Genomic DNA, 15,120 nt, shown 5'->3' with positions numbered 1-15,120 from the left:
TTATGAGCCCCCCTAGCCACACACAACATCCACATCCACCAATAGGTGAATATCACAAAGCCATACCTCAAGATCAGCTCCAACGAGGACATCTACAGGCTCAAAACCTACCTCTCACTGATCTAGTCTTGGATGTCCAGTACATACATGAAGTTCAACCCCCCCCCCCCCAAGACCGAATTCCTACTCCTCACCAATGACACCGAACACCCAGACATACATCCCTGGCTCGCAACCATAAACCCTGAGGGCTTTACACCCAAGCTCACCTCCTGTGCCAAGTCCCTTGGGTTCCACATCGACAAACACCTCTTCTTCAAGAGACACATAGCTAAGAAAACCTAGACATCTTAGTACTAGCTCTCTGTCCTGTGAAAGGACAAGCCCTTCCTCCCCCCAGACAGCTTTAGATCCACTTTTTAAGCACTGGTCCTATCCCACAAACACAAATCTTATTCCGGCATCACTGCCATATGGGTCACCAACAACTTTGTGAAATTTGCAACAGATGCTGACAAAGTAGTTATCCCCCATTCATAGACCGTTGGGATTATGCTGAACAGATTCCCCTACAGTAGGGGGTGTGGAATCGCCAAAGTGTACAAAGGGAATAATGGACCTCATTACAAGTTAGCTGGTATGTTGGCAGTAGTTCCACCAGGATAACAGCAAACTATAATACCATTTCCAGCACTCGGTCCGGTGGGATGCAACTGGATTACAAGTGCTGGAGAAACGGTGTTAATACCTATTGCCTGTAATACAGGAACAGTATTACTGGCACCTATAATACAGGCTCTTTTTTGCTGTTGGGGTGGTGGAATGACCTCCAGCTGTTAGCTGGAGGTCATTCCGGCCAACTCACCGGCAAATGTGTAGTTAGCCGGTGCGGCAATGTGCCGGTAAATATGAATACTGGCACATTAATACTGCACCGGCCAACTTGTAATGAGGCCCAATGTGTGTAATCAATAAACGGTGACAAGAATTGGGGAGGTCTTTAATATTGACAATTATGGGGATATATATCTACTGGTTAACTGGGACATGGTTAAAGTGGTTCCCACAGTAACATTTTTTGGTAACGCCACACAGTGCTTACGGGCTTGCTCAGATTGAACTTGGGGTCCAATTATTAGAATTTGAATTTGTCCTCTAAAAGAAAGAACTGGGATTGGGGTATGGGAAACTAGCAAGTAATAGGATCATTTGCACCCACTCCTTAACAATACGACTGCGTGTCTCCCACCAGAAAACTACCCAGTAATATTTTAAACAGGCCAGTTAAACTGGTACCTCGTTGGCTAATCAATTACAATACATGGCAATAGGGCATTTGTATAAAGAATTAGGAAGGCCAATATTCTTTCTGACCAATTATATTGGTGTTTAAAGTCAGTGTTTGAATGTAGTGGCGGCACAGCCTGTGCCCCGTCTCAATGTGGTAGGAGACCAGTGCTTTTTCCTTACATCTCAATTTAGTCCTTGCTTCTTCTGTAGTGATGTCCATCATATATTTGTCTTTGGGGCAATCTATAGGTGCCCAAAGGTACGGAATTTATCACTGATAACCTAATAGACTGGTCAAATGATGTATATGATTGGTGACAAACTGCTGTCCTAGTGTGGAAGACCTGCCATTATCGTTTATATATGGAAATGGAGAACGTTCACATACTAACTTAATCCTTTGTGAGGAAATGAGATGACCGACCATATATGATTATTCCTGATGTTTTAGCTGTCCACCTAAAAAGTTTTGTTCATTCAGCCTGTCTGATTTGTTTTCTCATGCTCTTGGATACTGAAAGGTTCTAAATTAACATGAACCACATTATTCCTGCTGCATATCACCTCTTTCAAATTATCATCATTGGCACACCACTGTTCTGCTTCCTTAAGGTGCCTGTCCTCAGTAGATGGTACTTCAACGTTGTATTGGCACATCACTATTACTGAGAGCCTGCCTGCCTGCTACATGTGATGCCTGTGGTTGAGAACATGTTGAAACTAATAATGTGCATCTCCTTTTATTTCATTAGGTGATCGATGCCCCATAAATGCACCAGCAACGTTTATTTAATTCCCTTGTCTGATGCAGTGCAAAGCTTCATTGACTGTGAACATTCCCAACATCTTAGAAGGACACAAGTATGGGGTTTGGTTGTCTTATCAGAGTATTTAGGAACTGGTATTGAGAAGCATGATGAATATATGATGGTTTCCATCCATGCAGCGCCTTTGTGGCAACATCAATAATGAAAGCAACTTTGATGAACAGTAAGAAAAGCCTTTTTGTTTTGCCTATTATTCCTGATAGAACACATGTGAGTGCTATTTCATACATAATCTGAATGTTAGGGTAGTTGTTTAGGTAATTTTCTGATTCACATGTAAATATGAACTGACAAACCGTATTGAAGCACTGAATATTGTAAAAGGTTCAGTAATAGGAAAAATATTGTTTGTCACGAGACACAACCTAGACATGCAAAAGCTCATCTGCACTTTGAATTTGGGGAAACGTTCAGTGGAAAGGGTCCTCGTATTAAGCAGCTCACAAAATAAACTGGCAAAACACAGTAACATATAGAAAAGGTTGACAGCTCATCAACATACTTATTTCCCATGTGAGAGCATGGATGATGATCATTATGAGTGCATTGAAGGTGAGACTGACATTAATTTGCATGATACACTTATCTGCCACCAGCAAACACAGATCCGTGAGAAACATCATCGGTGTACAGAATGTGGGAAAGGGTTCAGTCGGAAGGAAAGTCTTATTAAGCATCTGTTCACACATACAGGTGAGAAACCCTATCATTGCACTGACTGTAGAAAAGGGTTTGCTGAAAAGGGACAGCTTACTCGCCACCAGAGATCACATACAGGTGAGAAACTATATGATTGCACTAAATGTGGGAAAGGTTTCAGTCGGAAGGGAAGTCTTATTAACCATCAGTTAAGACATGCAGGTGAGAAACCTTATCCATGCACTGAATGTGGGAAGGGTTTGTTGAAAAGGGGCACCTTATTTGTCACCAGAGAACACATACAGGTGAGAAACCGTATGAGTGTACTGATTGTGGAAAAGGGTTCTGTCAGAAGGGAAGTCTTATTAGCCATCAGTTTACACATACCGGTGAGCAACCTCATCAGTGCACTGAATGTGGAAAAGGATTTGCTAGAAAGGAAAAGCTTATTTGCCACCAGAGAACGCATACAGGTGAGAAACCTCATCAGTGCATACAATGTGGGAAACGGTTCAGTCAGAAGGGAAGCCTTATGAACCATACATTAACACATACAGGTAAGAAACCTTATGAGTGTACTAAATGTGGGAAAGGGTTTATTCAGAAGAGTGATTTTACTGTCCACCAGAGAAAACATACAGGTGAGAAACCTCATCAGTGCATTGAATGTGGGAAAAGGTTCAGTCAGAAGGGAAGTCTTATGAACCATCAATTAACACATACAGGTGAGAAACCACATGAGTGCACTGAATGTGGGAAAGGGTTTATTCAGAAGGGAGATCTTACTATCCACCAGAGAACACACACAGGTGAGAAGCCATATCAATGAACTGAATGTGGAAAAGGGTTTATTCAGAAGGGAAATCTTACTCTCCACCAGAGAAAACACACAGGTGAGAAACCTTATGAGTGCTTAGAATGTGGGAAATGGTTTGTTCTAAAGGGACATCTTATTCACCACCAGAGAACCCATACAGGTGAGAAACCGTATCAGTGCAGTGAATGTGGGAAAAGTTTCATTCAGAAGGGAGATTGTATTCGCCATCAGAGAATGCATACAGGTGAGCAACCTTATCAATGCACAAAATGTGGAAAAAGCTTCAGTGAGAGAAGTAATCTTATTAGGCACCAGACAAAACATACAAATGAGGAATCATTTCAATGCATTGAACATGGAAAATACTGCAGTACAACAGATGTTCTTATCTGCCATGAGAGGGGGCATGCAGGTGGAGGACACCTCCTTTGCAACTGAAAAAGCCTCAGAGAGAATGTAGTATTTCTTCAGTGGGATTGAGTTTGCCATGGATATTGATCATATTGCCACAGCTGCTTCCAGCTTCATTTGGCATTCAAATAGCAGATGATTACAATTGGTTGAATTTTTTCTGTTAGAAATGCATCCCTTTTGGAATATTCTAACAAGAGACTGTACCCTCTGTATTAAAGTCCCTATCCTATGAGCACTATGCCTTAGGACGTTAGGCACATTATTAAGAATTAACATTTTGTAAAATGCCTAAAGATACTGTAGTTGAATCGATAACTGTAGACCCTGATTGGATCTTCTGGGGAAGTGTCATACCAATACAGTACCAAGATGCTAGATAGCACTAGATGGGTAATCATTTGTGTGGTTGGTTACAGAGAACAGATGAGAAACTGCATCAGTGCAGTGAATTTGGGAAAAGTTAAGTATCCTATTGGACCTTTTGGGTGCCTTTAACAATATTGGCCATTAGATCCTACTTTGTCTAAGGGAGGCTTGCACCAGGGACACTGCCTACTTCTTTTTGTTTTACAATTCGTCTAGGCTAACAGAAGAGAAGTAGCTATGATGCCCCCTTTGATATCAAAGTCCATTTTCACAGGATGTGGCATGCCCATGGTTTTGTCTTATCCCCGAAGCTCAACATGTTATGTGTTGTCCCTGGTCAGTCTACTTTACTCCTACAGCTGTAGGTCCTGCTCTGGCAACACTCTGGTCCTCTTATGGCTGATAGGTAGCTCAGCAAAGGCATCACTAAACTTTCAGAGTTATCTATTATCTGAAAACTACAACAGAACTGTAATACCATTGTATATATTGATTGCTGCACATAGCACTTTGGCATGTTTCCTTCTGACCTGCCTCGCAGCTACGTGTTCACGCCACTGTAGGCTCTCACTTGCCCCTCTTACACTGTGGTTAGCAGAAGTTTATTTCCTCCTTACATTGTTGTAGAATACCCCACTTTTCCTATCCAGAAGCCATACCCCTAATTTGTTCCAGACTTGACAAAGGTAGTGTCATTTGTTCTTAGCTGTCTGGCTTATGTGACTAAACTTTAGGTAGTCACTGCCCTGGCTTATTTCAGGAGTTCGGAAATATTACCATATCATTTTGGTTCATTACAACTTCACGGATTTCCTTAGCATGGGGTTAAGGTACTTTGCCTGGCTCATTGTAACTTTTATGGCACAGGACCCCCTTTTCTGCATTCCTTCCTTCCACCCTTGTGCTGCCTATGTTTTTTAGATCTAGCCCCACCTCTAGATGAGGAATTCTGTTTCAGAAGATAACCGGGTGTTGTTGCCTTTTTTGGTTTTAGCACCAGATATCTGAAATACCCTTTGTCTGAGATTGCACATTAGACCACAGATGATGTAGCCTTCAGACGCTTGCTGAAGACACACATATTCTCGTTTGCATTTCCTTAATTTTGATGGATTCTCGTCTGTTTTAAATGGTAGTAGGACCAATAAACCTTTGTGTGAGTAAATGTCATAGAAAATGAAAATGTATTTTAAAAAAAAGAAGGCCGCTCTTAATACCTGCCCTACAGAGATGGTGTGTACTGTACATATTTACTCCCAAAGAATTGACAAGTGTAGCTATTCTCTAACTAAACAATTTGAAACAATATACACATAGGTGCTAGCCTCTCCTCTTACATCTACTCTGCTCCATGTATATGTTAATCTCAGTTACATCAGCCATGCAGCACCATTGAAGTGTGTTCTGCAGGTAATACTATCTGATCTATAGTGAAACTTTAGTTTGCATGAATTACTAGGTGCAAAGAAGCATGAATTACAAAGATATCTGTTTTAGTTACAGCATTTTTTTACACAAGTAAAAAAAGCCTCCATTGGGAATGACAATTGCATTTTTAAACCCCCTCCAAAACGAATTTTAACTATAAAACATAGGGAGTAAAATATTCCAAAATAACGTTTTCTGGAGCCGTTCTTAATACAATTGGAGAAAGTTGTATATTCTGACATGGCTAATTAGATTAAGCACTGCTTAACACGTATGAAAAGGCATTGTTCATCCAGGATAAAAATGCACTATGGAATCCATAAACCTACAGTCTGCAGGAATTTGTGCCTCATCTGGAAAAACCTTCTGAATGGACCCTGAAACATTTCCCCTTTGCAGCAAATTCTACAACTCTACTGTCTCCTCATGACCCTCAAACTTCTCAATACTATTGCATATCTTTATTGGAACACTTAAAATTAGTTCATGGTTCCTTGTCCTAGGATTTGCATATGGAGGTATAATTACATACACTGTTAAATCACTGTTTTATAAGAAATGGATTTGGTGTGCAAGGCATGAAAACACACATCAAAAGTGATACATTAAATGATATGGGCATGTATTTTGAAAAAATACTTTTTGTGACTAAAATGGGAAGAGCAAATGGATTTGAAATTTTCATTTAGCTCTCAGGTAATTTAACTCATGCAAATTTGGAAAAGAAATGGTGCCTTTCTATCTAAAATGAAGTTTCTGTGGGAGTAATGATGATGAAGGAATAGTGGAGAAACATGTTTGCCAAATGATAGTGATCCTGGAAAAGCTGACCTGTCTAATTTAAACCTCACCCACCAGAGTTCATAACCTGAAAGAAAGGCTGAATAAACGAATATTGAGCTTTTGCCATTATGTTACTGTTTGTTAACATGAAAAATACATTTGTACTAGTACCTCCGTGTATATGTTAAATATATTTTTTTTGGCTGTGCTTTGTGTAAACTGCTTCCTGGAACACAGGTGTATCATTTGTTTTAATTAGTGGGGTGACCTCGATTCAAGTTTTATGTTAGAATGAATGGGTGCGTAAAGAGTTTTAAATGTATTATTGTGATGTTTGTATTTCATTTTTGCTTTAGGTTACACAATTTTGCCCACAGCAGGAATAATTGTAAATGCACAATGAATACATTCAGGCAATGTCTATTTCATACAACATACATCCAATCAATCCATACTTGGATGCCATGGGCTGCTATGGCCGATACGTGTCACCCAGTATGATCTCCCCAATAGTTGTTAGAAGCTAGTTGTGTGGGGAAGGAAATCTCAACTATGACTCTGGAGAGAAAAAAAGGACCAGGTTGTGACACAGTCAGAGTAAGATTTGGGATGGTTCAGTTAATTATGAACAATAGTCGCTCGGAAAATCCAGAGGAAGATTATGCTGTGTCAACTCCCAGGTGCCGTCACAACCCCTGCCCACCTGGAAAAACACACCATTCATCGAAGGAAGGACAGAGCGTGTCTTTGGTGAAGTGGAAGTGGCTGTGACCAAAGAAAGTGACACACGATAGAACACACCAGGGCAGGGACAGAAGCCTAAACTGACAGAATCTACCACTGGTACATGAATTCGGATTGGCATGCAGGATGCAGCACAGTGTTCAAGTATATATCAGAGCAAACTTAACCCAGCCCTACTCGCATCAGTACTGCCCGCTAACCCATCCAGATGGAAAGTGGGACCCAATAGAAGCTCCAAGGCAAGTAGCAGAAATGATATCTTGTTACATTTTAAGGTTTCAAATAGTATAAGTGAAGGTAATATTAAAAGAGCGCCTTACCTCCAGCTCTCTGACCTGGTAATTCTTAGTCTGTTGGTAACCTTCACAACGTTTTCTTGCTTTATATAAGAGAGCAGGCGGCAGAAGAAGACATGCTTGATCGTATCAGGTTGGCGATTAGCATAGAAACCTAAGGGATTTGCATATTAAACGTTCATAGAAGTCCTATAGAAGTTATTACTGCCGGTACATTATCGATCGCAAGACAAAAACATTTGAGGCAAGGCTGTATTGGTTCTATGCAAAGGCTTTGTAGGAATGAATCACACCACATTGCTTTCATCTAATACACGCTTGATGTATCCACATATTCTTCTGTACCAAACCTCACACTAGTGTTGCCAGTGCTGATCATTGTCACCCACTTTGAACTTTGTGTTGCAAAATGTGTTTGCCCATTTACAAATTTCTCCAAACAGGGATAAATAATGTGACACATTGCACAGCCTGACCGTTGTTGGCTACATCGGGGGACCGCAGGGTGACTGGGTGCTGAGGGAAACTGAAGGGTATTCTCACTCCTACTTCCCCTGGATCCTTTTCTCAGGTGACAAAGGAAAGGCCATTGCTTTTGGAACCTGACCCTGGGGGTGGAGGGTCCTTGGGGATTGGGAATGAGGTGCCTTCGGGTGACATATGCTACCCCCCTTTCCCTGTTGAGGAACAATGTAACCCTCCCCCGGCCTTTGCAGGCCACTGTAATACAGCTCCCCTCATTTCACCACATTTGACATTTGAAAGTACTGGGATGAAAAAGAGGACATTGAGAGAAATGGACACTACACTTTTTCAGCACTTTGGTACTGGGACGAGGAAGATGCTTGCAAAGAACTGTGTGGGTCAGGCATGTCCCTTTAACTATAGTCAGGCAAGTCTGATGGTGAATCCACACCTGCAACATGTTGAAGGGTCACTGGTGTATAAAGAGAAGCCAGAGAAAGAACATGAGGAGAGACAGCGAAGCCTGTGGTGAAGTTGCCAGCAGCGGACCCGTGTTGTGAGGAGGCAGCTGTCGTGGGGCCTGATAGAAAGCGAGGAACCTAGCCGTAGCCCAGGAAACTGTGGAGACCCCAGGCCAGGTGGGTTGTTGGATTGCCACAAGAATGCCAGCATCCGTGCTTGGCTGCATTTAGCAGCATCTGCGAGCAAGCAGGAAGAAGAGGATGCCGTCCACGTGGAGGAGGCAGAGACGCTGGCAGGTGCTGCAGAGCAGCAGAAGTGGGAGTGGGGCTTGCAGGAGCCGGACCGGCGAAGCAAGAAGAAGGTAACCAGAACTGCCAAAGAGGAAGTCGTAGACCGGTGAGTGCGGGGAAATCACTCTGAGCCGGGGGACCTCTAGAGCTCTGCATGTGAGTAACGCAGTGCCTTTTTGGACCGCCGAGTGGGGTGTAAACTTGAAACTTTACTAAAATACATATTAAATCCCTAACTGGGTGAGAACTTGAAACATTGATGAAATAAATCTATTGAATACCGAATTAAGTGCAAAACCTGGAACAATGCTGAAACATGTATTGCATACCGAACCGAATGAAAATTGGAACTTAAGCCGAAGCAGGAATAATTAATACAGAACTGTGTTTTATGGGCAAAGCTAATGCCAAACAGAAGCCGCAAGAAAAGTGCCCATTTGAAAAGGATTATGAAGAAAATACTGCAAGTGTGAAGAAGTATAATAAAAGGTGGGGTATGAACCAGACCACCAGAAAATAAAACTTTATAATTGGAAACAATGCGAAAAGGGCAACGCCAGGTAAGAGAAATGTGACAAGTGGGGCCAAAGCCAACAGGCTAACTGGGAGAAACCAGGAAAGTGTGAAGCTGCCCCTACAGTCAATAGGCTGAATGTGAATCTGTACACGGGAACAAGTGCAGATTAACTTGTGTGAATTGGAGAGCTTGAGGTTTCCTAGTTGTGCGACCTGTGATGGGTGAACCGTGTGGTCTGACAACTCTGCCTGGACCAGTTAGCTCTAAATGAGGAAAACTAAAAGACATTGTAAAATAAACCAAAGAGAAGCACTATAAACAGACTGGCAAGGCTAACCAGAGGATGCTACGTTGAAGTCATGGGGAAGGGAACACTGAGACTTCATAGACCACAAGTGCTGTCTAGTGGACGGATCCTCAAACCCCCAAGGATTGTGTGGCATTGCATTACATTGAACTTGAAAAAGGTAATCTTAAGACTGTTAACTTTCTTGTACTTGGGGAAGGTGTTAGGCAGAATCCTGTGCAGTTCCCTTAGGGAGCACTACAGAAGATTAAGACTACAGGTATGAGCAATAAAACCCCTTTGGTATCAGTCTGTACCACAAAGATTTATTTGGTAGCTGTGGCTAAGCAGTCAGACTTCTCTCAAGAGGGAGATGATGTCATGATTCCTGCCCCTCATGTCCACAGCCCTCCAAGATGTCAGGCTGGAGCCAGGCCACAATCACCTACATGGCCCTCAAGGGCCTCTCCATCCCTCCAAAGACCCACTTGGAGTCAGACTTGGCGCTTGTGGCACCAGACTCACTCACTCCCATAGGATAACATTGGGGATTGGACTTGTAGTGCATTAATGGGGACAAGATGGATGCCCCCACATATTTCGGTTCCCAGAACTGTATCTGCAGTCTAGTCTTTTGGGTGTGGTTCAGCCCAGAGACACCTGGGATACCCAGAGACTATTTAAGCTGCGCCCAGGCTGAGAAACATGCTTTGTGTTTTCTGCACCTGCAGCGTGACACTCAGGGGCCAATTCATAGAATTCGGCGCACAAGTGGCGCACGCGGCTGGCGCACAGTGTGCGCGTGCGGTATGCGCCAGCCGCGTGCGCCGAAACACATTCAGGCGCACAGCGTATTCATGGATTCCAACATCCACAACCAGCCGTGGCGCAGAGTGGTGCAGCGACCCTGCAGCAGCGTCAGTTACGCCCCCAAGAACGCCCCTCGCGCAGGGAAAAGCCATCAAAATCCCCAATACAGCGCAAAGGGCAGCAGCAAACGCAGAGCGGGGAGCGTGTATTTCAGGGGTGTGCGGGTGTCCCCACACGCGATAGGCCTGGGTACGTGTATTACAGGGGTGCGCGAGAAAATCTACACGCGATTGGCCTGGGTACGTGTTTTTCCGGGTGCGCGGGTAGTTCCACACGCGATTAGCCTGGGTACGTGTGTTTCCGGGTGCGTGGGTAGTTCCACACGCGATTAGCCTGGGTACGTGTGTTTCCGGGTGCGCGGGTAGTTCCACACGCGATTAGCCTGGGTACGTGTTTTTCCGGGTGCGCGGGTAGTTCCACACGCGATTAGCCTGGGTACGTGTGTTTCCGGGTGCGTGGGTAGTTCCACACGCAATTAGCCTGGGTACGTGTGTTTCCGGGTGCGCGGGTAGTTCCACACGCGATTAGCCTGGGTACGTGTGTTCCGGGGTGCCGTGAACTTTCACACGCGATTGGTTGAAATCCACGTGTGTTCTGTCATCACGTGCAATGAGGGATACACGCTGACGTGCAGATTTTTCACGTGCCAAATCACTCCGTATCAAGCTGGCCACGCGAATACACACGGAAGACCACGCTCCTGCCCAGAAGGCCGAATCACTGCCCCCCAGTGCCCCGAGCAGCCTCCCACGTGCCATCTGCTGCTGCCTGCCTGCCTGCTGCCACCGTGCCCTGCCATTTGGTGCCTGTTGCTGTGTCCACCCCTGCTGGAACAGTAGACTCCCGACTGGGATACCATCGCTCCACAGCCCAGCCCCAGGACCCAGTTGCCCACCCACGCCTGCCTCGGGGGTCGCCATGTCGGGGCAAGCACCATCTGAGACCAGTGGCAACCCCCAGCCAGAGAGGCAGAGGGCCACCAGCTTCAGTGAGAAGGAAGTTGGTGTCCTGGTGGAGCATGTCCTGGGGCATTATGATGCCCTCTTCGGAAGACCACGCGCCAACAAGGAAGGACGGGAGAGGATCTGGGACGATGTAGTGGTTGCCATCAACGCGAAGGGGGTGGCAACCCGCGACATCAAGCACATCAAGAAGCGCTGGGAGGACTTGAGGTCCAGGACCCTCAATCAGGCCCGGCGCCTCGCGGAGGGGGGCCGGCCACGCCTGAGTGACATCCAGATGAGGGTCCTGGAACGCGTAGACCCAGCGCTCCAGGCCCGATCCTTCGGAGGCAGACCCATCTGGAGTTGGCCGGTAAGTGGCCAAGCATTACTGTGTGAGACAGGGCATGTTGCAGTGTGCTGGTTGTCTGATACCTGCCTGTATGTGTGACATAGGCCATGTACATATGTGTGTGTGCAGGGACATCATGGTCAGGCATGTGAGTACAGTGATGTGTGAACCACATGGTTGGTGCATGTGTTCTATTGCAACATGGGGGGCTCTGTGCGGAATGGACACATGGAAGCATGGCAGTCTCTGTTCCTGGACATGGGTGGGGGTGAGGGATGGGTGCTGGTCCCATGTACACGTATGGTGTCCATGTGTGTGTGTCTGACCTGCGTGTCTGTGACTTGTAACTGCCATGGATGCATGACACATGTCTGTGACAATGTTCAGATTCACTGATGCAGCCTAGTCATCCTTGTATCCACTGCGTCTGTGGTGTACGAGGCCAGATGGATGGAACTACGGTGAGGTGTGTGCATGTGATAGCAAGACCCATGATGCATGTGAGTTTAAAACCAACATTGTATGAATCATGAGTCCCTTGGTCATGTATGCCAATGTCCATGGCATGCGCCATGCCTGTTACTGTATGTGTTTTGCCTGCACTGACCCATGCGTTGTGGAGGGACATGATGGAAGTGATGTATGACAGTGCCACTCATCTGCTGTTGCTTCCTGTCTAGGGGACCATTGTACAGTACCCTGATGCTTGTGTTCTATGTCTCCCTCTACACAGTGGCAAGTGAAGAAGAGGGCGGAGAAGGCGCTGTGGAGCAGAGCGGCGGGGATGCCACCACGGCTGCAGCGGAAGGGGTGGGTGAGCCCCCACAGGGGCTTGCACCGGCGGAAGACGGCGTGGAGACATCCAGGTTGGTGGTTTCCACAGAGGGGGAGGAGGCCGCTACTGAGCCACACATGGGGCCTGGTGGGGGCATCCCCGCTGGTGCAAGTGGTGCAGTCCAGGGGCAGGAGGCAGCACAGGTCGCTGTGGAGGTGCCTGTGCATGTCACTGTCCCTGACACTGTGACTGCACCACCATGCACCAGCAGGGATGCCCCATCCCAGGCCCGTCCGCAGGTAGGGGAGATGTCCATGTCATCTGACACTCCTCTACCTGCGGACGAGGGGCTGGCATTCGTGATGAGGTGCATGCTTCCCGGGAGGAGCATGCACATCATCACGAAGAGCACCGTGCGTACGTGAACCATTTGGGAGCCGCCATGGTCGGGGGTTTCCTACATGTGTGTGGCCTTCTGGCGACCCTCTCCTCCTCTGTGGAGGCTATGCGCCAGTCGTGCTCCATGCCGTCTTCCGGCCCAGATGCCACCAGGGCCCCCTGTGGACCTGCCCCGACCAACGCAGCCAGCTCGGTGGGGACCCCATCCCTGCCACAGTCGGGAGTCGAAGGTCCAGCAGGGGTGGACACACCAGCAGCTGTCCCCCTGCAGATGGAGGATGTGCCGGCATCATCTGGCAGGGCACGTGCACGACGGCATCGGTGGATTCCATCAGCCTGGATGCCGTCGTGCTGGCAGAGGCAGTGGCGTCGGAGGCAGCAGCAGGCTCGACGTGGGAGGCATCATGGCTCGGGGCCATCAAGATCAGAGGGGCAGGCATCGGCCGGAGGGCAGGAGAACCCTGGGATGGTAGTGTCTTCCGTGTGGGAGCAGTTGGTCCAGCGGATAGGGGCGGAGCGGCAGCGGGCGGAAGAGGAGCGGCTCACCATGGTCAGGGCGGAGTTCTCCATGCGTCGGGCGTTGAGGCGGGCTGAGTGCCTCGAGGAAGCTCGCAGGGAGTTTGAGGTGGACACGGGGTTGTCCCTGCGAGACCTCGGGGCCAGGACAGAGTCCCGCCTCCGGGACATCGACATGGAGTTCGATGATGCCCTGGCCGGCAACATCACAGAGTGAGCCGCAGGACTTGCCCGCTGCCATTGTATATAGTTCTTTAGTTAGTTAGTGTTAGGTTTCCTTTATTTTTTAAATTTTTTTTGGACCGCTCGGACAATGGCCACTTTTCTGTATATATTTTTATTATTAGTTAGTAGTAGTAGGCTTCATTTATGGTGTTGGGCTCATGGACCCTGGGATATTCTTGTACATAGTTTGATGTTTGGAAAACATTTGTTGGATTTATATTTGTGTTCACCATGAGGCAATGGTTTTTCCTTATTTTTCCCCCATTATTTTGCTTTGGACTACATTAGTTTTTGGATTCCTTTGTTTTTTGATTTTTTCTATTAGTTCTCGGACATGGACCATTTGTTTTGTCATCCCCATTGTTGTGTGTTTTATTTCTTTACTTCATTTTCATCTTTAATACATATATTTATTACTTACATTTGTGGTATTTTCTCATTGGTTTCATGCATGTCATGATATGGGTTTTGACATTCACTTGCACCCATTGTGTATGTGTGTGTGACGGACATGTGTTCATTTACATACTTGCCATTGGGGTTGTATCATGTAATTGCATCTACTATGTGGGTGGATGCAATCCTTGGCTGGGTGTTTGTGCTGGGTATGCTGCCCATTACTGCCATGATTGCGTTTCGTCAGGACCTGGGGGCAGGGGGACATGAGTGGGGGCCTGCAGGGGGGTGGGGGTGCAAGGGGACATGAGTGGGGGCCTGCTGGGGGGTGGGGGTGCAAGGGGACATGAGTGGGACATGGTTGGGGCCCTGCTGGCAGGTGCCCCACAGTGCTGGGGGGTGGGGGTGCAAGGGGACATGAGTGGGGGCCTGCTGGGGGGTCGGGGTGCAAGGGGACATGAGTGGGACATGGTTGGGGGCCTGCTGGCAGGTGCTCCACAGTGCTGGGGGGTGGGGGTGCAGGGGGACATGAGTGGGGGCCTGCTGGGGGGTGGGGGTGCAAGGGGACATGGTTGGGGGCGTGCTGGCACGTGCCCCACAGTGCTGGGGGGTGGGGGTGCAGGGGGACATGAGTGGGGGCCTGGTGGAGGCTGCCCCTGGTGACTGGAGGGGTGGGGGTGCAAGGGGACATGAGTGGGACATGGTTGGGGGCCTGCTGGCAGGTGCCCCACAGTGCTGGGGGGTGGGGCTGCAAGGGGACATGAGTGGGGGCCTGCTGGGGGGTGGGGGTGCAAGGGGACATGAGTGGGACATGGTTGGGGGCCTGCTGGCAGGTGCCCCACAGTGCTGGGGGTGGGGGTGCAGGGGGACATGAGTGGGGGCCTACTGGGGGGTGGGGGTGCAAGGGGACATGGTTGGGGGCCTGCTGGCAGGTGCCCCACAGTGCTGGGGGGTGGGGGTGCAAGGGGACATGAGTGGGACATGGTTGGGGGCCTGCTGGCAGGTGCCCCACAGTGCTGGGG

At 47.5% G+C, this 15,120-nt stretch overlaps 1 pseudogene; it reads left to right on the top strand.

Moving 5' to 3' along the window:
- The first annotated feature begins 2,053 nt into the window (after positions 1-2,053).
- Positions 2,054-15,120, top strand: part of LOC138570253 (zinc finger protein 850-like) — a 360,228-nt pseudogene continuing 347,161 nt past the window's right edge.

The sequence above is a fragment of the Ambystoma mexicanum genome, chromosome 2q (assembly GCF_040938575.1).
Source record: "Ambystoma mexicanum isolate Mex_15411 chromosome 2q, UKY_AmexF1_1, whole genome shotgun sequence".
NCBI classification, from domain to species: domain Eukaryota; kingdom Metazoa; phylum Chordata; class Amphibia; order Caudata; family Ambystomatidae; genus Ambystoma; species Ambystoma mexicanum.
This window is presented reverse-complemented; position numbering and strand designations above follow the sequence as displayed.